The sequence below is a fragment of the Tachyglossus aculeatus genome, chromosome 21 (genome assembly GCF_015852505.1).
Source record: "Tachyglossus aculeatus isolate mTacAcu1 chromosome 21, mTacAcu1.pri, whole genome shotgun sequence".
Classification (NCBI taxonomy): domain Eukaryota; kingdom Metazoa; phylum Chordata; class Mammalia; order Monotremata; family Tachyglossidae; genus Tachyglossus; species Tachyglossus aculeatus.
The window spans coordinates 27,805,828-27,829,991 of record NC_052086.1 but is presented as its reverse complement, the minus strand read 5'-3'; the positions used below and the strand labels follow the sequence as shown (position 1 = coordinate 27,829,991).

Sequence of the window (24,164 nt, the reverse complement as noted above, 5' to 3'; positions counted from 1 at the left end):
GAGAGGGGAGAGACAGGGGGCAGGGAGGTCAGCAAGGAGGCTGATACAGTAATCAAGGCGGATAACAATGACGGTATTTGTTAATAATGTTGGTACTTGTTAAGCACTTACTATGTGCAAAGCACTGTTCTAAGGCGCTGGGGTAGATACAAGATAACCAGGTTGTCCCACGAGGGGCTCACAGTCTTCATCCCCATTTTACAGATGAGGGAACTGAGGCCCAGAGAAGTGAAGGGACTTGCCCAAAGTCACACAGCTGACAAGTGGCAGAGCTGGGATTTGAACCCACGGCCTCTGACTCCAAAGCCCGTGCTCTTTCCACTGAGCCACGCTGCTTAGAACAGTGTTGGCACATAGTAAGCTCTTAAAAATACAATTATTATTATTATTCTTTATAATAAGCGCGTACCACGTGCCAAGCACAGTGCTCAGATTATCATGAACAGTTGGGTCGGAGAGGAAAAGGAGGATTTTAGCGATGTCGTGAAGGAGAAACCGACAGGATTTAGTGATGGATTGAATATGTGGGTTGAATGAGAGAGAGGAGTCAAGGACAACGCCAAAGTTACAGGCTTGTGAGACAAGAATAATGGTCACAATTATCAGCTGTGTGACCTTGGGCAAGTCACTTAACTTCTCTGGGCCTCAGTTACCTCATCTGTAAAATGGGGATGAAGACTGTCAGCCCCACGTGGGACAACCTGATCACCTTGTATCTACCCCAGCGCTTAGAACAGTGCTTTGCACATAGCGGTTAACAAATGCCATTATTATTATTTATTATTATGGTGGGGCCGTCTACAGTGAGGGGAAAGTCAGGGGAAGGAAAGGGTTTGGGTTTGATGATAAGGAGCTCTGTTTTGGACATGTGAAGTTAGAGTGGCTGGAGGACATCCAGGTAGAGAGATGTCTTGAAGGCAGGAGGAAGTGTGTAGAGCACTGTACTAAGCGCTTGGAAAGTACAACTTTCCAGGAAGAGAAGAAGAAAGATCAGGGCTGGAGATGTTGATTTGGGAATCATCTGCATAGACAATGAAACATAACGTGTACTTGCCCAATCAAGAGATGCAATTAAGTCAAGAAGGACCTCATATTATTTTGCCATGACCATGTTATTCTCAGAGCCAGGAATGTGTAATTATTTGCAATAAGCTCGTTGTGGACAGGGAAGGTGTCTGTTACATTGTCGTGTTGTATTCTCCCAAGCGCTTTATACGCTGCTCAGCGTACAGTAAGTACTTAATAAATACAATTGATTGATTAATCAATTAATTAATAAGTGAATACAGTGCAGGCCCAGAAGTATAATAGTATAGGGAATTTAAACACACGGGGAGGAGTGGCCGAAATAGCTCAGTTGGGAGAGCGTTAGACTGAAGATCTAAAGGTCCCTGGTTCGATCCCGGGTTTCGGCATCTTATTTTACTTTCCTACTTTTTTTCCCTCCCCTTAAATTAAAATAAATGAATAATTCTGTGGTTTACAGCTTCCCAAGAAGAAGCCATCCTGGCCGGCAGCCTGCCAGTGGACTTTCAGTAGTACAACCTCAAAAAAGAAGTAGCCGCTTCAGGAGTTGTACCTTCCAAGCGCTCAGTACAGTGCCCTGCACACAGTAAGCGCGTTGTACCTTCCAAGCGCTCAGTACAGTGCCCTGCACACAGTAAGCGCTCCACAAACACGACGGAGTGAATGAACCCGACCACAGAACTCCTTTTCCTGGGGAAGTTTTCCAGAGACGAGGGCAACAGAAAGAGGCCAGAGGAAGCGTGGTTCTCACCTTTCCATCTAAGAATATTGAGAATATTCCTTTGGCTTTTATATTAAGCGCTCAGTACAGTGCTCTGCACACAGTCAGCGCCCAATAAATGCATAATCTGGTTCGATTTCACTTTTCGTTGATCTTCCTAAGTGCAGTTTTGCTGAACGTGTTGGGATCGTAAACCCATTCTTCAACGAAAAGCAAGTCAGAATATATCTGTGTTTCACCTAATCGTCTGTATCTACCCATAACTTGACTTTGATAGATGGATTGAAAATAGATGGATAGATGGATTTAACTAGATGGATTTAATAGATTTAATAGATTTAAACCCATTCTTCAACGAAAAGCAAGTCAGAATATATATCTGTGTTTCGTCTGTATCTACCCATAACTTGACTTTAATAGATGGATTGAAAATGGATGGATAAATGGATTTAACTAGATGGATTTAATAGATTTAAACCCATTCTTCAACGAAAAGCAAGTCAGAATATATCTGTGTTTCACCTAATCGTCTGTATCTACCCATAACTTGACTTTGATAGATGGATTGAAAATGCAGGGATAGATGGATTTAACTAGATGGATTTAATAGATTTAATAGATTTAAACCCATTCTTCAACGAAAAGCAAGTCAGAATATATCTGTGTTTCACCTAATCGTCTGTATCTACCCATAACTTGACTTTAATAGATGGATTGAAAATAGATGGATAGATGGATTTAACTAGATGGATTTAATAGATTTAAACCCATTCTTCAACGAAAAGCAAGTCAGAATATATCTGTTTCATCTAATCGTCTGTATCTACCCATAACTTGACTTTAATAGATGGATTGAAAATGGATGGATAGATGGATTTAACTAGATGGATTTAATAGATTTAAACCCATTCTTCAACGAAAAGCAAGTCAGAATATATCTGTGTTTCATCTAATCGCCTGTATCTACCCATAACTTGACTTTGACAGATGGATTGAAAATCGATGGATAGATGGATTTAACTAGATGGATTTAATAGATTTAAACCCATTCTTCAACGAAAAGCAAGTCAGAATATATCTGTGTTTCATCTAATCGTCTGTATCTACCCATAACTTGACTTTAATAGATGGATTGAAAATAGATGGATAGATGGATTTAACAAGATGGATTTAATAGATTTAAATAGATGGATTTAACTAGACTGTGAGCCCACTGTTGGGTAGGGACCCTCTCTATATGTTGCCAACTTGTAGTTCCCAAGCGCTTAGTACAGTTCTCTGTACACAGTAAGCGCTCAATAAATACGATTGATTGATTGATTGATTAATTTAATAAACATTTTAAAATGAAACCACTTTTTTTACAGATTGAACTTCAAAGGCAGATTTTCTAAAGGAAGGCATGAAGTCAATCCTCGTTAGTATAGTGGTAAGTATCCCCGCCTGTCACGCGGGAGACCGGGGTTCGATTCCCCGACGGGGAGGCTTCAGTTTTTCACTTTTAATATTTTTTACTTTTTAGTCGAGATAATTTTAATTGCTTCATTTAGTTGAGATCATTTTAATTGCTTCAAAAAATATAGACTATAGTAAATTCATCTTCCGGATTTCTACTTTTATATTAGTAAAGTAGTCTCGTCAACAAAAAAAGTGTAATGAAAAATGCACTCATTCATTCAATCGTTTATTACATATTTACTGTCCTATTTATTTTATTTTGTTAATATGTTTTGTTTTGTTCTCTGTCTCCCGCTTCTAGACTGTGAGCCGGCTGTTGGGTGGGGACCGTCTCTATATGTTGCCAACTTGGACTTCCCAAGCGCTTACCTCCCCACAGCACCTGTATATATGTATGTACATATTTATTACTCTATTTATTTATTTGACTTGTACATATCTATTCTATTTATTTTATTTTGTTAGTATGTTTGGTTTTGTTCTCTGTCTCCCCCTTTTAGACTGTGAACCCACTGTTAGGTAGGGACTGTCTTTATATGTTGCCAACTTGTACTTCCCAAGCGCTTAGTATAGTGCTCTGCACACGGTAAGCGCTCAATAAACACGATTGATTGATTCCCAAACGCTTAGTACAGTGCTCTGCACAGAGTAAGCGCTCAATAAATGAATGAATGAATGAAAAAACACCGGTCTGGAAGAGACTGTGAGCCCGCTGGTGGGTAGGAATCGTCTCTATATGTTGCCAACTTGTACTTCCCAAGCGCTTAGTACAGTGCTCTGCACACAGTAAGCGCTCAATAAATACGAATGAATGAATGAATGGAAGAGGGCCTGGATTCTTTTCCTGGCTCGGCCACTTGCCTGCCGTGTGACCTTGGGAAAGTCATTTAACTTTTCTGTGCCTCAGTTTTCTCATCTGTAAAATGGAGATTCAATATCGTGGCTCAGTAGAAAGAGCCCAGGCTTTGGAGTCAGAGGTAATGGGTTCGAATCCCGGCTCTGCCATTTGTCACTGTGTGACTTTGGACAAATCACTTAGCTTCTCTGCTTCAGTTCCCTCATCTGTAAAATGGGGATTAAGAGTGTGTGCCCCCCCTGGGACAACCTGATCACCTTGTAACCTCCCCAGCGCTTAGAACAGTGTTTTGCACTTAATAAATGCCATTATTATTATTATTATATCATTCATTCATTCAATCATATGATCACCTTGTAACCTCCCCAGCGCTTAGAACAGTGCTTTGCACATAGTAAGCACTTGATAAATGCCATTATTATTATTATTATATCATTCATTCATTCAATCATATTTATTTAGAGCTTTCTGTGTGCAGAGCACTGTACTAAGCACTCAGGAGAGTAAAATACAACAATAAACAGACACGTTCCCTGCCCACAATGAGTTTACACTGTTCTCCCTCCCTTATAAATTGTGAGCCCCACGTGGGACAGGGACTATGTCCAACTTGATTATTTTGTACCCACCCATCCTGGCTCCACCACATGCCTGCTGTGTGACCTTGGGCAAGTTAATTAACTTCTCTGTGCTTCAGTTACTTCATCTGTAAAATGGGGATTAAGAGTGTGAACTCCATATGGGGCAGGGACTGTGTCCAACCTGATTAACTTGTATCTACCCCAGTATATCCTCAGTGTATCTACCCCTGTGTATCCTCACTGTACGTCGTTCTCGCCTGTCCCACCGTTGACCCCTGGCCCACATCCTCCAAACTACCTCTCTTCCTCCCTTCAAAGCCCTACTGAGAGCTCACCTCCTCCAGGAGGCCTTCCCAGACTGAACACCCCCTTTTTCCTCTGCTCCTCCTCCCCTCCCCATCACCCCCAGTCCCTCCTTCTGCTCTACCCCATCCCCTCCCCACAGCACTTATGTATATTTGTACATATTTATTACTCTATTTTATTAATGATGTGTATATATCTATAATTCTATTTATCTATTTTGAAGGTATTGACGCCTACCTGTTCTGTTTTGTTGTCTGTCTCCTCCTTCTAGACTGCGAGCCTGGGTAGGGTTGGGTAGGGACCGCCTCTATATGTTGCCAACTTGTACTTCCCAAGCGCTTAGTACAGTGCTCTGCACACAGTAAGCGCTCAATAAATACGATTGAATGAATGTTGCCAAATTGTACTTTCCAAGCGCTTAGTTCAGTGCTCTGCACACAGTAAGGGCTCAATAAATATGATTAAATGAATGAATCATCATAACAATAATAATTATTATTATTTTGGCACATAGCACTTAACAAATACTACAATTATTATTGTGTCCAGTTGCTTCCGTCATTAAAATACAAGTTCCTTAAGGACAGGAATTTGGTCTTTTACTTCCATTATATGTTCCTCCGGCACCTAGTATGATGCCCTGTGCATAGCAAAGTATTAACTAAATACTGGTGAGGATGAGATTGGTGATCATATTGAATTGTCACACATTTCAAAACCATTGTTGAGTATGGTACTATGGGGAACTGAAATGGGTCACACAAAAGCGCTTAGAACAGTGCTTTGCACACGGTAAGCGCTTAATAAATGCCATCAAAAAAAAAAAGCCTAAGGGCAAAAAAAGTTTGAAGGACTTGAGCACTCACTACGTGCTGAGTGCTGTACTAAGAACTTGGGGGAGTTCAACACCAACAGAGTTGGTAGACTGTGAGCCCGTTGTTGGGTAGAGACCGTCTCTATATGTTGCCAACTTGTACTTTCCAAGCGCTTAGTACAGTGCTGTGCACACCAGTAAGTGCTCAATAAATACGATTGAACGAATGAATGAATAAACAGCAGCCGCAGTAACACAAGAAGCAGCAGACTTGTCCAGCAGATGTAACACAAGACAGGGAGTCAGCAGACCTGGGTTCTAATCCCAGCTCCCCCACTTGTCTGCTGTGTGACCTTGGGCAAGTCACTTATTTTCTCTGCGCCTCAGTTCCCTCATTCTGTTCAATTCTGTTCTCCCTCCTGCTTAGATTGTGAGCCCCATGTGGGACTTGATTATCTTGTATGTACCCCAGTGCTTGGCACAGAGTAAGTGCTTAACAAATACCACAATTATTAGCATGCTTACGGTCTAGAGGGAGGTACAGACTAATATAAATAAGTGGATTACAGATAGGTACACAAGTGTTGAGTAGCTGGGGATTAAGACATGGTTAAACATGGTCGCAAACCGTGAAATTTAACAGTGTACAAACCATCCCAGCAGGTATAAATCAGGAGGACTGCTCTCCTCAGCAGAAGCTTTAGTGAAGATTAGATCATAAGGAGGGAGAGTCGAAAACAGAAAACATACCTGATGTGAGAAAAGCTGATTAGCACAGTAAGAATCTATCCACATTGTTAATCAATCAATCAATCAATCAATTGTATTTCTTGATCGCTTACTGTGTGCAGCGCACTGTACTAAGCACTTGGGAAGTACAAGTTGGCAACATATAGAGACGGTCCCTATCCAACAGTGGGCTTACAGTCTAGAAAGGGGAGACAGAGAACAAAACAAAACATATTAACAAAATAAAATAAATAGAATAGATATGTACAAGTAAAATAAATAAATAAATGGAGTAATAAATATGTACAAACATATATACATATATACAGGTGCTGTGGGGAAGGGAAGGAGGTAAGGCGGGGGGATGGAGAGGGGGAGGAGGGGGTGTGGGAGGGTGTGTTGCTCCCACAACAGTTTTTTCATTCACACTCATAAACAAGGATAGGATCCCTCTTTCAGTAGCATTGTTTTTTAACTTTGCCTTTTCTCCAAAAAGCTCCTATTGGACCGGGAATATGTCTACCAACTCTGTTATATTGTACTCTCCCAACCCCGCCTTTTCCTCTGCTCCCCCTCCCCACCCCATCGCCCCGACTCGCTCCCTTTGCTCTACCCCCCTCCAGGCCCCACGGCACTTATGTATATATGAACATATTTATAACTGTAATTCTATTTATTTTTATTAATGATGTGCATTTATCTATAATTATTTTATTTATAATGATGCTACTGATGCCTGTTTACTTGTTTTGAGGTTTGTCTCCCCCCTTCTAGACTGTGAGCCCGTTGTGGGCAGGGATTGTCTCTGTTGCCGAATTGTACTTCCCAAGCATGTAGTAATAATAATAATAATAATAATAGCATTTGTTAAGCACTTACTATGTGAAAAGCACTGTTCCAAGCACTGGGGAGGATACAAGGTGATCAGGTTGTCCCACATGGAGCTCACAGTATTAATCCCCATTTTACATATGAGGTAACTGAGGCACAGAGAAGGTAAGTGACTTGCCCAAAGTCACACAGCTGACAAGCGGCAGAGCTGGGATTTGAACCCATGATCTTTGACTCCCAAACCCGGGCTCTTTCCACTGAGCCACACTGCTTCTCTGCATAAAGTAAGGGCACAACAAATACGATTGAATGAATAAATAACATAGTGCTGTGCACACAGTAAGCACTCAAATACCATTAAATAAGTGGATGAGATCCTCTCAGAACTCCCCAGTTCCACTCCCCAAAGTCTTCTATACTCCCATTAGCAGGGCAAACCCTTCCAGAAGAACATCGTAACCTCTAGTACTTAACCTCCAGAAAAACCTATCCTGTGTACTTTACTCCACGAGGCATTGGTAATAGCCCTGGGCCCTTCTAATCACCAGAATGCCCAAGGCCTTTCATTCAAACACTTTCACAAACATAGAACCTCATTGGAGCTAATTTCCAAAAGTGCAGAAGCTAAGATGGTAGTAGGTTGGTTAGATAAGAGAACAGACTGATGACCACTGGGCTCTCTCCAAAATAGGATAGCCACTGATGGCATTCAAAAATACAGGATACCTTTTTGTCGAACTCCCTCTAACACATATTTAATTTAGGTGATTTTTCCTTGCAAATAATCTTTCTTATTTTTAAGTGTTTGTAGCTTATAAATGGTCTTTCAGCAAATAATGACAGTAGCAACAATATTAACAAATAATAATTATAACTATTGAAGTATTGAGAATAAGAATTGGAGTATTTTCCTCATGGGCAGAGGCATACACGGGGGCCTGCGATGCTCCCCATGTGCTTGGAGATTGGGGATGGGGAAGTCCCATATTCATAATCTCCAGTGACACAATCAATAAATCAATCATATTTATTGAACACATGTGCAGAGCATTCATTCATTCAATCAATCATGTTTATTGAATGCTAACTGTGTGCAAAGCATTGTACTGCACGCTTGGGAGAGTACAATATAACAGACACATTCCTACCCACAGCGAGCTCATAGTCTAGAGGGCTGTACTGAGCACTCAGGAAAGTACAATATAACAGAGTTGGTCAACATGTTCCCAGCTCACAAGGAGCTTGCAGGCTAGAGAGGGAGAAAGGCATTAATAAAAAAAATAAGTAAATCACAGATACATCCTTAAGTGCCCTGGGCCTAAGAGTGGGATTCTGACTTAACAGGGTCAGAGGAAAGCTCTCAACTCCATCAGTTGCCTCCCCCAAACTCCTTATTAGAAAGGCTATCATCATCATCATCATCAATCGTATTTATTGAGCGCTTACTATGTGCAGAGCACTGTACTAAGCGCTTGGGAAGTACAAATTGGCAACATATAGAGAGTGTCCCTACCCAACAGTGGGCTCACAGTCTAAAAAACACTGTTCTAAGCACTGGGGAGGTTACAAGGTGATCAGGTTGTCCCACGGGGGGCTCAAAGTCTTAATCCCCATTTTGCAGATGAGGTAACTGAAGCACAGAGAAGCTAAGTGATTTGCCCAAAGTCACACAGTGACAAATGGCAGAGGCAGGATTCGAACCCATGACCTCTAGACTCCAAAGCCTGTGCTCTTTCCACTGAGCCACGATATTGAAGTCTCCAGCCAGAAGAGACCACAGCAATACAGACAGGCTGTCACCCAGCTGAATCCAGGACTGCCTGCTCTCAATAAAGAGAACAAGCCATGACTTCCTGCTCTTTTCAATTGAGCATGCTGTCAGATGGCTTCCTTCCCCTTTCCATTGCTCTAAAGCCATTGATTACAATCTTTTTCTAGGTCCCTGTAAATACAGGCGCCACTGTGAAGTTAAGAACTCAGTGGCTGGAGCCAAGGTAGAAGGAGGCTGGGTGTTTAAAAATAAAAATACCACACATAAAGGTGTTTGTGCTGAATTAATTCAATGCCATTTCAGGCCTCCACTGCCCCAGTGTGACTCATGTGGCTCACAACCTTCATTCTCTGATAATAATAATAATGCTATTTGTTAAGCGCTTACTATCTGCCAGGCACTGTACTAACCTTTGGGGTAAACAGAAGATTATCAGGTCGGATACAGTCCCTGTGATCGCAGGACTAACATACGGCTCACAGTCTAATCGCCGTTTTAAATTTGAGGTAACTGAGGCACTAAGTTAAATGACTTGCCCAAGGTCACACAGCAGGCATAAGGCGGAGCCAGACTTAGAACCCAGGTCCTCTGATTCCCAGGCTCATGCTTCTCTAATCATCGGTGTGTCCTTAGGCCTCTGTGTGACAGTGGGTCAGTAAGTTCCCGTCCCCCTTGGTCATCCGTGTGGACTTGCACACAGTAAGCGCTCAATAAATACGATTGATTGATAACCCAGAAACATAATAATGATGATATTTGTTAAGTGCCAACTATGTGCCAACCACTGTTCTAAGCCCTGGGGCAATAATATGGTATTTAAGTGCTAATTATGTTGTTGCGAACTTGTAGTTCCCAAGCGTTTAGTACAGTGCTCTGCACACAGTAAGCGCTCAATAAATACGACTGACTGACTGAATGAATGAATGAATGAACTATGTGCCAACCACTGTTCTAAGCCCTGGGGCAATAATAATAGTAAGAATTATGGTATTTAAGTGCTAACTATGTGCCAACCACTGTTCTAAGCCCTGGGGCAATAATAATAGTAAGAATTATGGTATTTTAGTGCTATGTTAGCACTTAAGTTGTTGCCAACTTGTATTTCCCAAGCGCTTAATACAGTGCTCTGCACACAGTAAGCGCTCAATAAATACGATTGAATGAATGAATGAATGAATCAGTGTCTCCATTCTGACTCCTCCCTGTGTCTGTAGACCCAATCATTCATTCATTCATTCATTCAATCGTATTTATTGAGCGCTTGCTGTGTGCAGAGCACTGTACTAAGCGCTTGGGAAGTACAAGTTGGCAACATGTAGAGACGGACACTACCCAACAGTGGGCTCACAGTCTAGAAGGGGGACACAGAGAACAAAACAAAACATATTAACAAAATAAAATAAATAGAAAAAATATGCAGAATCCTCCCCCAGTGCCCCAGTGCCCACCATGGCCCTTAGGACTTTCTGCCTTAAAAGGCATCAGAGATTCTAGGACGTGGTCTATGGCCTTGCTTCCATGACTTGAAACTGAACCCCACCAAATCCTGGAACAAATTAAGCTCCCATTGTTGGACTCCCCTCCTGAGGGAGTAGGAGAAGTGGCAGGTCTAGATGTAAGTTAAGCCCAGGCAACAGACCACCTTCCAGAGATCACCTCCCTTCTATGCCAAATGGACCCAACAGATGTTACTGGGCTGCGGAGCAGTTGGTAACCTTGTTCCATTTTTATTTTTATAGAAGCAGTGTGGCCCGGTGGATACAGCGTGGGCTTGAGAGTCATAAGGTTTTGGATTCTAATCGAGATTAGACAATGGAATTAGATAAAGTCTGCCACTTCTCTGCTGTGTGACCTTGGGCAAGTTACGTCACTTCTCTTTGCCTCAGTTGCCTCATCTGTAAAATGGGGATTAAGACTGTGAGCCCCATGTGGCCATAGACTGTGTCCAAACTGATAACCCTGTACCTACCTGAGCACTTAAATACCATAAAAAAAACCCTTTCCTTTTGGACTGTCTTCAGCTGTTGTCACAGCTCAGGTCTATTCTGGTGGAATTGTGAGGCCTGTGGTGGCTCAGAGGGAAAGTAACAGCCTTGAAAGGCTGGAGGCCTGGGTTCTAATCCCCTCTCTGCTATGAGAGTTTAAAAAAAGATTGTAAATACCTAGGAGGGTCTAGAATAGATCACCTAAGAGTGCTGAGATAAAATTTTTAAGCGCTTAGTACAGTGCTCTGCACGTAGTAAGCGCTCAATAAATACGATTGATGATGATGACTTGGCTGGGTTGAACTCAGGTTTCCGGAGATTTGGCAGAACCAGTAACTGACCATCTGACCCGTTTGGCTCAGGGCAACTTGGGAAGACCGATTTAGTCTTCAGGAAGCTGATGGATATTCTTTCCTACATGTCCAAAGCTGAGGTTGTGCTGAGAGAATCAATCAATCAATCAATCGTATTTATTGAGCACTTACTGTGTGCAGGGCACTATACTAAGCACTTGGGAAGTACAAGATGGCAACATATAGAGACAGTCCCTACCCAACAGTGGGCTCACAGTCTAAAAGGGGGAGACAGAGAACAAAACCAAACATACTAACAAAATAAAATAAACAGAATAGATATGTACAAGTAAAATAAATAAATAAATAGAGTAATAAATATGCACAGACATATATACATATATACAGGTGCTGTGGGGAAGGGAAGGAGGTAAGATGGGGGGATCGAGAGGGGGGACGAGGGGGAGAGGAAGGAAGGGGCTCAGTCTGGGAAGGCCTCCTGGAGGAGGTGAGCTTTCAGTAGAGCCTTGAAGGGAGGAAGAGAGCTAGCTTGGCGGATGGGCAGAGGGAGGGCTGAGGACCCCGAGTCCTCCCCCATTCGGTGGCAGCTGAAAAGATTGCACATGGATGCAGGTCTGCCATGCCACCTGAAGCCCGCATCCAGTGAGCCGGAGTTCCTACAGTGGCTCAGCCAAAGGCATTAGAGCACGGACATTTGCAGATCTGCTGGCCCTACAGACACATACCACAACCCTCAAGAGACTCAGCAGAACTACACTGGGGTAAACTCAATTCAAATGCAGCTCCAGGAAGCCATGTTAGTCCATGTTTCCCCACTCCTCAAGAACCTCCAGTGGTTGCCCATCCACATTTGCATCTGTTTGATGCATCAGCTTTAAAGCACTCAATGGCCTTGTCCCCTCCTATCTTACCTCACTGCTCTCCTACTAACCCAGGCACAGACTTCACTCCTTTAGTGCCAACCTACTTGCTATACCTCAATCTTCCTCCCTTCAAAGCCCTACTGAGCTCACCTCCTCCAAGAGGCCTTCCCAGACTGAGCCCCCTCCTTCCTCTCTCCCACTTCCCCCTCCCTATCCCCCTGCCTTACCTCCTTTCCCTCCCCACAGCACCTGCATATATGTATATATGTTTGTACATATTCGTTACTCCATTTATTTATTTATTTTACTTGTACATATTTATTCTATTTTTTTTTGTTAATATGTTTTGTTTTGTTGTCTTTCTCCCCCTTCTAGACTGTGAGCCAGCTGTTGGGTAGGGACTGTCTCTATATGTTGCCAACTTGGACTTCCCAAGCTCTTAGTACAGTGCTCTGCACACAGTAAGCACTCAATAAATACGATTGAATGAATGAATGAATTATTATCACTGCTGACCTCTCACCCACATCCTATCTCTAGCCTGGAACATCTTTCCTCTTCATATCTGACAGATGATCACTCTCCCCACCATCGAAGCCTTATTGGAGGCACATCTTCTCCAAGAGTCTTTCCCTGACTAAACCCTCATTTTCCCTTCTCCCACTTCCATCTGCATCACCCTGGCACTTGGATTGGCTAGCTTCATCCACCCTGCCCTCAGTCACACCACACTTCTGTACATATCTGTAATTTATTTATATTTAATGTCTACCTCTCCCACTAAACTGTAAACTCATTGTAGACAGGGAATGTGTCTGTTTATTATTGTACTCTCCCAAGTGCTAACAGTGCACTGTACACAGTAAATACTGAGTAAATATGATTGATTGACTGATTGATTAATTTATTTTGTGTGGCTTTTGCTGAGCTGTGGCTGAGCACACTGCAATAGTAGTAGTAATAGCATTGATTTAGCTTCTACTGGACTAAGCGTGTAATAAGCACTTGGAAGAGCACCTGAGAAACAGAAGACGTGCTGTTCTCTGCTCACAAGCTGATAGACTAATGGAAAGACAAACAACATGTTTATAAATAGTGGGAGCAGTAGGAAAAACAAGGATCGGACAGGGAGTAGAATGAAATGCCAGGATGAAATATCAGAATAAATAATTGAAATGTGCTGATGTTGGCTATAAAGTGCTATAGATGGTTATTGACATAATTTGAGATGTCAGGAATTAATCAGAGAAGGCTTCCTGGAGGAGGTATGCTTTCAGAAGGGCTTTGAAGATGGACAGAGTTGAGATCTACTGGATTGGTAGGAATGGAAGGGGGAGTTCCAGGTGGGAGAAACTGAACAAACAAGGGTGGGAATCCTAAAGTGACCTTCAGGGGAGTGAAGAGTGTCAGCTGGGGAGTGAAGAGAGTCAGCTGGGGAGTAAAGGGTGAAGAGACCTGATATGTAAGATGGAGAAAGCTGGTGGAAAGCCTTAATAATAATCATAATATTTATTAAGAGATTATTATGAGATTGATGCAAGAAAATTAGTTCAGGCACCGTTTAATCCCTGACCCCACAGGACTCACAATCTAAGATGTAGGGAGAGAGGAGCCACCTGACCCCATTTTACAGACGAGGAAATAGAGGCACAGAGAGATTAAGTAATTTGTCCAAGGTCACAGAGGAGGCCACTAGCAGAGATGGAATTAGAATCCAGTAATCTCCCGCTCTGCACACAGTAAGTGAAACAGCATGGTCTACTGGATAGAGCCCTGGCCCAGGAGTCAGAAGAGCCTGTGTTTTAATCCCAACTCTGCCACAAGTCAGCTGTGTGAACCTGGGTAAATCATTTAACATCTCTGTGCCTCAGTTACTTCATCTGTAAAATGGGGATTCAGACTGTGAGTCCCATGTGGGACAGGGACCCTGTCCAACCTGATTTGCCTGTACCTATCCCAGAGCTGTACTGTGTCTGGCACATAGTAAGTGCTTAAAAATACCACAGTTATTATTATTATTGACATTAATAATAATAATAATAATGTTGGTATTTGTTAAGCGCTTACTATGTGCAAAGCACTGTTCTTATTATTATTAAGGATTCAATTAATAGCACTGATTGAATGATTGATTATAATCCAGGGAGCAGTCCAAGGGAACTGTCTTTCAGTATACAGTTCTGCTGACAGAGTGCTTGGGTACAAATCATGTTGAGTCCAGGCAGCCCATTTAAAATAACCCAGTTTCAAATGAGGTTGCGAAGAAGGACTAAATGAAAGTTTTTACACAGGAAAAAAAAACTGCAATTAACAATTGTCCCATTTATGAAGGAGACTTTCATTTCAGCCTATCTGAATCAATCAATTGTATTTTTGAGTGCTTCCTATAATAATAATAATAATGGTATTTGTTAAGCATTTAGTATGTGCAAAGCACTATTCTAAGCACTGAGGGGGATACAAGGTGATCAGTTTGTCCCACGTGGGGCTCACACTCTTAATCCCCATTTTACAGATGAGGTAATTGAGGCACAGAAAAGTTAAGTGACTTGCCCAAAGTCACACAGCTGACACGTGGCAGAGACGGGATTAGAACCCATGCCTTGTGACTCTCAAGCCCGTGATCTTTCCACGGAGCCATGTTCCTTTGTGCAGAGCAGTATACTAAGCACTTGGATGCAAAATAATTAGCAGACACATTCCCTGCCCATATTTGAAACCCAAAGAACAGTTGCCAACTTGTACTTCCCAAGCACTTAGTACAGTGCTCTGCACACAGTAAGCGCTCAATAAATACGATTGATTGATTTTCTCAGACCAGAGGATCTCCATGTCAAAGGTTAGTCCAGGAAGCAAATAAGAGAGGGAGCCAAAAATCTGAAATACGTCTTTTTAAGGCCAACTACTTTGTTGTGACTCAAGGAGCAGGGAAAGGTGGATTTTAAGTGAGGTCGTTTCAGCTTTTTTTCGAGATATTTTCCAGTTGAGATTTCTGCAAATCAACCAACATGAATTTCACTAAAAATAAAACACCTTGATATCTAAGAACTGTGATGCAAAGACAGGGAGATAATTGACGGTTAGGGGATGTAGCTCAGTGGTAGAGCGCATGCTTTGCATGTATGAGGCCCCGGGTTCAATCCCCGGCATCTCCACCTTTTTTTTTTTTTGTCCCCCCACCCTCTTCTCGTTTTGTGTTTATGTTCTGAGGCAACAACAACCAACCGTTACGAATATCCCAATCTCCCAAGCATACTAGTTTCAGTTACTACAAATATTTATACAACTAAATTGAAGGCCTGCTATTATTCTGCAGCACATATAAACACAACATTTTTTTTTTTTACCTTTCCACCTCTCATTTAGCTGTAACAAAATCTAAACGGTATTTTCACGTTAGGATTATTTTCATTTTGAAAATGAAACCTAAAATCTTTTGGCGGGCTACTGGACGATGTAAATAGAACTAGGAAAGATTATTTTGAAAAAAAGCAGAGGTGAACCTTCATTTTTCCTGTCCTTTAAATAATTTCCTAACATTATGATGCCAGTTTACCATTTTCACAATTTTCTACATCTAATAAAGTGTTCTGTACACTGTGGGTTCTTAAGAAATGTTGGGTAATGGTGGCCCACTGTTGGGTAGGGACCGTCTCTATATGTTGCCAACTTGTACTTCCCAAGTGCTTAGTACAGTGCTCTGCACACAGTAAGCGCTCAATAAATACGATTGATGATGATGATGAAATTCCTAATACAATTGTGCAATTTAAATTAGAGTCATTTTACAAGCTATTTTTAATGTAAGCAAACAACAGAACTGCACTGTAATATTCAGAAAAATGCATATTGCATGCCGGGCAGCTGCAAGAGGGTTTAATTGCATTAGTTTATATGATGCATTTCAAGCATCTTTATTTTAAGAACATAAACTCTTGAGGAATTCCTGTTGCCTTTTGACTTAGTACTGGCCTTAAAGATATATTGAAAGAAAAATAAAGGCCGCCAAAAAGTACATTCCCACCCACTATGATAATAAATACCTTAAAAAGATAGAATCTTAATTACACATGTGTGGGAAGTTCCTTTTAGAAACATGCATGATATGGGCCTGTTTTTGTTGTGCAATTCAATTTCTGAGAAAATAATATACACCATTTTTCTTTTTTTAGTGTGTGCAGCTTGTATGTGCCTCATGGACGGCACCCAAATAACCAGTAGGCTCCTTTGCTCTTTGTACAAGTTGCAGGGCTTTTCCAAGACTCAGATTCTCTCTACCTCCTTTAAGGTTACATAACTGGAAACGAAGCAATACGGGCTTTTCAAAACCAGCTTTCCGGTTTCTCCACGGACCCTTTTGTTTGTTTGAACTAGCCATCATTTTCATTATGTTAGGTTGAATAAAATGTAGAGGTAATGTAAACCAAAAATCAATAAACACACACAAGCCTGCACTCCTCCACCCATAAACAACAAAACCCTTTGTGATATCTGCTACTGTCATGTGCACATGGGATCACTTTTCTCCTACCAATCAGACAGCTGTTGCTGGGCTTCTCCTCAGCTTTCCATTGGTTTGCAACCGCCCCCATTTATCTGTGTCAGTCCTTAAACACCTATTTTCTTTGGGTGCGTGCAAAGGAAGGATAGCCTGGGCGGATTGAACTGAGAAGGACAACCCTGTGAATCATATGCATCACAGACAGAGTGCTTTGATTAGTAGGGCGCTTGGTGCAGGATGCCAACTTGAACGGGAACATTTGTCCCCAGTGAATCACGGCTTCAGTTTCTGTTCAGATGACAAATCAAGTCCCCAAGCAAGTCGATTTTGTAGTTGTTTTTTCCTGTTGAACTTTCCCCCTCCTTTTTTTAAAAATAATCTGTTTCCCTCACCTTCCTCTCCACTGCATACAACGTGGGGGAGAAATCCACTCAGTTTGCAGTTGCAGCATTAGTTTGAGGCACAGGGTGTGGTGGTTTGAACTCTGCAGGAGGTTCTTCTGGGAATTGTTTTTTCCAGGTGGCCCGGAAGAAATAACTCTCAACCCTAGAAGAAGACACAAAATACAAGGACAGTCTATCTGGACAGTGGACCTGTTCTCATTTTTGACCCTTGAAACAAAATCAGATTCACTTTGGCCAGTCACTCCTATTTACCTTGAATAATTTATGGTACAATCAATCAATCATTGGTATTGACTGAAAGGTTAAGGTGTGCAGAGCGCTGTACTGAGCACTTGTAAAAATAATACAATAAAGTTGGTAGACGTGATCCCTGTTCACAAGTAACCTTGAAACAAAATCAGATTCACTTTGGTCAGTCACTCCTTTTTTACCTTGAATAATTTATGGTACAATCAATCAATCATTGGTATTGACAAAGGTTAAGGTGTGCAGAGAGCTGTACTGAGCACTTGTAAAAATAATTCAATAAAGTTGGTAGACTTGATCCCTGTTCACAAGTAACCTTGAAACAAAATCAGATTCACTTTGGCCAGTCACTCCTTTTTACCTTGAATAATTTATGGTACAATCAATCAATCATTGGTATTGACTGAAAGGTTAAGGTGTGCAGAGCGCTGTACTGAGCACTTGTAAAAATAATACAATAAAGTTGGTTGACATGATCCCTGTTCACAAGTAACCTTGAAACAAAATCAGATTCACTCTGGACAGTCACTCCTTTTTACCTTGAATAATTTATGGTACAATCAATCAATCATTGGTATTGACTGAAAGGTTAAGGTGTGCAGAGCGCTGTACTGAGCACTTGTAAAAATAATACAATAAAGTTGGTTGACATGATCCCTGTTCACAAGTAACCTTGAAACAAAATCAGATTCACCTTGGCCAGTCACTCATTTTTACCTTGAATAATTTACGGTATAATCAATCAATCATTGGTATTGACTGAAAGGTTAAGGTGTGCAGAGCGCTGTACTGAGCACTTGTAAAAATAATACAATAAAGTTGGTAGACATGATCCCTGTTCACAAGTAACCTTGAAACAAAATCAGATTCACTTTGGACAGTCACTCCTTTTTACCTTGAATAATTTATGGTATAATCAATCAATCATTGGTATTGACTGAAAGGTTAAGGTGTGCAGAGGGCTGTACTGAGCACTTGTAAAAATAATACAATAAAGTTGGTAGACCCGATCCCTGTTCACAAGTAACCTAACATTGAAATGCCCCAGACTACTGGACCTCTAAACCAACATTTCCTCAGTATTACTTCAAACATCATCCTTGGTGTCCAACATAAAATGGGGAGTGATTTAAATTTTTATATTTAACTGAGTCAGAAAGAAACCAGGGTTTTGCCATCCCCAATTAAATTGCACACAACTTTATGGTATTGTCCTCTTCCAAGAGCTTAGTACAGTGCTGTGACACTGTAAAAGCTCAATAAATGAGTGAGTGGCCCCAGCTGCACCCCAATACTGTGGCCTTTTCTGGACCCAAACCTACCCTGTGGGGTCTCTATTGGGTAAGCAAGCTCTTTGAAGCCCCCTAAACCCGGGGTACACTCTTGCTCATCGAGAAGCAGCACGGCCTAGAGGACAGAGCACAGGCCCAGGAGTTCGAAAGGCCTGGGTTCTAATTCTGCCGCTGCCACTTGTCTGCTGTGTGACCTTGGGTAAGTCACTTAACTTCTCTATGCCCAATTATCTCATCTGTAAAATGGGGGTGAAGACTGTGAGCCCCATGTGGGACATAGACTGCATGGTGAAATGGATAACGCATGGACCTCGGAGTAAGAAGGTCATGGGTTCTAATCCTGATTCCACAACTTGCTGCTGTGTGACCTTGGGCAGGTTAATTTACTTCTCTGTGTCTCAGTTACCTCATCTGTAAAATGGGGATTGAGACTGTGAGCCCTGCGGGGGACGGGGACAGAGTCCAACCTGATTTGCTTATATCTACTCCAGTGCTTAGTACAGTGCCTGGCACATAGTAAGTGCTTAACAAATACCATAATTATTATTATTATTATTAACTCAACTCTAACCCAGTGGTTAGAACAGTGCCTGGCTCATAGTGAGCACTTAATAAATACCATAAAAAATAAATAAATACCACCGTCTTCAACCACTTGCCCTCCAATGGCTTTTTCCCCTACGGATTTCAAACATGCTCATGTTTCCCCTATCCTAAAAAAAACCTCTTGACCCCATGGCTCCCTGCAGTTATCGCCGCATCTCTCTCCTACTATTCGTATCCAAACTCCTTGAGGGCATTGTCTATACTCACTGTCTCAAGTTCCTCACCTCCAATTCTCTCCTCGACCCCCTCCAATCTGGCTTCCACCCCTTTCACTCCACAGAAACCACCCTCCCAAAAATCACAAATAATCTCCTTCTTGCCAAATCCAACGGCCTCTACTCCATCCTAATCCTCCTCAACCACTCAGCCACCATCCCCTTCTTCTGGAAACATAATACAATCTAGGCTTCAATGACACAACCTGATTAGGTTGTATCTATCCTTGCCCTTAGAAGAGTGCTTGACACATAATAAGTGCTTAACAAATGTTGTCATCATCATCTGCTTTAAAACACTCAATCACCTTTCGCCCTCCTACCCAGCCCACAAACTTCCTTCCTTTAATGCCAACCTATTCGCTGTACCTTGATCTCATCTATTTTATTGCTGATCTCTCACCCATGACCTGTCCCTGGCCTGGAACTCCCTCCCTCTTTATATCCAACACAATAACTCGCCCCACCTTCAAAGCCTTATTGAAGACACATCTCCACCAAAAGGACTTCCCTGACTAAGCCCTCATTTCCTCTTTTCCTGCTCCCTTTTATGCACTACCACCTCCCCCAAGTCCCACAGCAGTTCTGTACATATCTGAAATTAATTCATTTATATCAATATCTGCCTTCCCTCTAGACTGTAAGCTCATCATGGACAGGAATGTGTCTGTTATACTGTTGTGTTGTACTCTCCCAAAGGCATAGTACAATGCTCTGTGCCAAATAAGTGCTCAATAACAATAAATACGGTTGATTGATTCTCAAAGAAAACCAATCTTTTCTCTTTTCTAAAATCCTTATCTGTGTACCCCTCACAAAAGGGTATCAGTTCTAAATGCACTTAAATTAGTGTTCTATGAATACTTTGTGCGCAAGGTGTTTGTCCTTTTTCCCATGGAAGTGAACTTTCAAAAAAAACTTATTTTTATAAGCTAGAAAAATGGAAGTTATCAAAAACTTTGCCTTCGATAACTTCCATTTTTTGATCTTTTAAAAATAAGGATTTTTTGTATTAAGATATTTCACAGAAAGAATTTATGAAAAAAACAGAAATATGACAGAGATACCATTGTTTGAGCTATAAAAATGATAATCACCTCCTATCCTGGTCAACTAACTAAACATTTGTACTACTTTCTTGGAAATTTCCAATTGGTGGAACATTGATGATAGCCTAAATGTTTCAATTCCTGAAAATAAATTTCTAGTGGATACAATTTTTTGAATGTGACATTTGACTTTTATTTATTTCAATGGGAAAATTTTCACCTAAAAAAATAAAAATGAATAAGTGGTTGCCTCATATACAATAATGTTTTTAAGTAACCACCTATTAAGAGGATGCTTAACTACATTATCAGATGTCAAACTAAACAGCATCTTCTTAACAAATGACTTGGGCAAGTCACTTAACTTCTCTGTGCCTCAGTTACCTCATCTGTAAAATGGGGATTAAGACTGTGAGCCCCTGTGGGACAACCTGTTCACCTTGTAACCTCCCCAGCGCTTAGAACAGTGCTTTGCACATAGGTAAGCACTTAATAAATACCATTATTATTATTAAATATCATCTAGTTAACAAATGGGTGAAGTTGTGAAATCTTCAAGGACTGAGAAAAATGAAACTCTAAAACATGTCTTATGTTGTCTCTAATAAGTGTAAACTATGTTTAATTGCGTTTTTAGAAGGGGTAAAAATGAACTCTTACCTTCCTTCTTAGTATTTATTTTTTAAAAAATTGTGGATGATGGTGTTGAGGAATTCCCATTTGGGATTTTACCTCATCCCATTCATGGAGGCAGACAGTCCTTTAGGCCCAAATTTACTGCAGGCCTGACTGTTCTCTCTCCATTTGAATCTAGAGAATACACCATTGACCTACAGAGAAAACAGTCTTGAATTTGAAGCGACTAAAAATATCATGACAAGTTCATTTCTCTTGACCTTATTCCTAACTTTCTTCCCCAGTAGCTGTTTGTCTCCTTTTTCGAGGTTATAGGTTACTTTCAGGCCTATTTTACTTTTACTTTCAGGTCTTATTTGACTTTCAAGGCTACAGGGGGTTATCTGATCAATAGAATAGCCCATAAAGTTCAGCGTGAATTTATTAGGCGAGGAAAGGAGGGCAATACACACATAAACACAATACGATTAACAACTTAATAATAATAATAATGGCATTTATTAAGCACTTACTATGTGCAAAGCACTGTTCTAAGCGCTGGGTGTAATCAGACAGGGCTGAGGGAGAGCGCAAACACCGAGCCGGTAAGGGCGGGGAGGAGGGGAAGGATGAGCTCCATTGGCTCTATATGTTGCCAACTTGGACTTCCCAAGCGCTTAGTACAGTGCTGTGCACACAGTAAGCGCTCAATAAATAATGATTGAATGAATGAAGCCTGTCATCTTACCCGCTACTCATGGTTGATTAGTCCCCGGTACGTAGATTGTGCCAGGTTTAAAAGGTAGATTAAAAATCAGAGTTAAACTTTAGATTTCCATCAATCCCACAGTGGTATTTATTGAGCACTTACGAGTGTTCAGTAAGTGAATCCGCTTTAATTCTATTTGTTCTGATGATTTTCACAGCCGTCTATATGTTTTGTTGTCTGTCTCCCCCTTCTAGACTGTGAGCCCGTTGTCGGGTAGGGACCGTCTCTATATTTTGCCAACTTGTACTTCCCAAGCGTTCAGTACAGTGCTCTGCACACAGTAAGCGCTCAATAAATACGAATGAATGAATAAGGGCGGGGAAGAGGGGAAGGACGAGCTCCATTGGCTCTATATGTGGCCAACTTGGACTTCCCAAGAGCTTAGTACAGTGCTCTGCACACAGTAGGCGCTCAATACATAATGATTGAATGAATGAATGAATAAATAAGGGCGGGGAGGAGGGGAAGGACGAGCTCCATTGGCTCTATATGTGGCCAACTTGGACTTCCCAAGCGCTTAGTACAGTGCTCTGCACACAGTCAGCGCTCAATACATAGTGATTGAATGAATGAATGAATAAGGGTGGGGAGGAGGGGAAGGACGAGCTCCATTGGCTCTATATGTTGCCAACTTGGACTTCCCAAGCGCTTAGTACAGTGCTCTGTGCACAGTAAGCGCTCAATACATAATAATAATAATAATAATGGTATTTGTTAAGCGCTTACTATGTGCAATGCACTGTTCTAAGCGCTGGAATGATTGATTGAATGAATGAATGAATAAATAAGGGCGGGGAGGAGGGGAAGGACGAGCTCCATTGGCTCTATATGTGGCCAACTTGGACTTCCCAAGCGCTTAGTACAGTGCTCTGCACACAGTAGGCGCTTAATACATAATGATTGAATGAATGAATGAATAAATAAGGGCGGGGAGGAGGGGAAGGACGAGCTCCATTGGCTCTATATGCGGCCAACTTGGACTTCCCAAGCGCTTAGTACAGTGCTCTGCACACAGTAAGCGCTCAATAAATACGATTGAATCCCACTGTTGGGTAGGGACTGTATATGTTGCCAACTTGTACTTCCCAAGCGCTTAGTACAGTGCTCTGCACACAGTAAGTGCTCAATAAATACGTTTGATTGATTGATTGATTGAGTGAATGAATGAATGAATAAGGGCGGGGAGGAGGGGAAGGATGAGCTCCATTGGCTCTATATGTTGCCAACTTGGACTTCCCAAGCGCTTAGTACAGTGCTCTGCACACAGTAAGCGCTCAATAAATACGATTGAATCCCACTGTTGGGTAGGGACTGTATATGTTGCCAACTTGTACTTCCCAAGCGCTTAGTACAGTGCTCTGCACACAGTAGGCGCTCAATAAATACGATTGAATCCCACTGTTGGGTAGGGACTGTATATGTTGCCAACTTGTACTTCCCAAGCGCTTAGTACAGTGCTCTGCACACAGTAGGTGCTCAATAAATACGATTGATTGAGTGATTGATTGAATGAATGAATAAGGGCGGGGAGGAGGGGAAGGACGAGCTCCATTGCCTCTATATGTTGCCAACTTGGACTTCCCAAGCGCTTAGTACAGTGCTCTGCGCACAGTAAGCGCTCAATACATAATAATAATAATAATAATAATAATAATGATAATGGTATTTGTTAAGCGCTTACTATGTGCAATGCACTGTTCTAAGCACTGGAATGATTGATTGAATGAATGAATGAATGAATAAGGGCTGGGAGGAGGGGAAGGACGAGCTCCATTGGCTCTATGTGTGGCCAACTTGGACTTCCCAAGCGCTTAGTACAGTGCTCTGCACACAGTAGGCGCTCAATACATAATGATTGAATGAATGAATGAATAAGGGCGGGGAGGAGGGGAAGGACGAGCTCCATTGGCTCTATATGTGGCCAACTTGGACTTCCCAAGCGCTTAGTACATAATAATAATAATAATAATAATAATGATAATGGTATTTGTTAAGCGCTTACTATGTGCAATGCACTGTTCTAAGCGCTGGAATGATTGATTGAATGAATGAATGAATGAATGAATAAGGGCTGGGAGGAGGGGAAGGACGAGCTCCATTGGCTCTATGTGTGGCCAACTTGGACTTCCCAAGCGCTTAGTACAGTGCTCTGCACACAGTAGGCGCTCAATACATAATGATTGAATGAATGAATGAATAAGGGCGGGGAAGA

At 41.7% G+C, this 24,164-nt stretch overlaps 3 non-coding genes across 3 annotated transcripts; all 3 read left to right on the top strand.

Moving 5' to 3' along the window:
- The first annotated feature begins 1,342 nt into the window (after positions 1 to 1,342).
- TRNAF-GAA lies at positions 1,343 to 1,415 on the top strand. Its single transcript has one exon. It is a non-coding gene; the product is annotated as a tRNA-Phe (tRNA).
- A 1,744-nt stretch (positions 1,416 to 3,159) lies between these two features.
- Positions 3,160 to 3,231, top strand: TRNAD-GUC. The gene has a single exon. It is a non-coding gene; the product is annotated as a tRNA-Asp (tRNA).
- A 12,107-nt stretch (positions 3,232 to 15,338) lies between these two features.
- TRNAA-UGC lies at positions 15,339 to 15,410 on the top strand. The gene has a single exon. It is a non-coding gene; the product is annotated as a tRNA-Ala (tRNA).
- Positions 15,411 to 24,164: the final 8,754 nt, after the last annotated feature.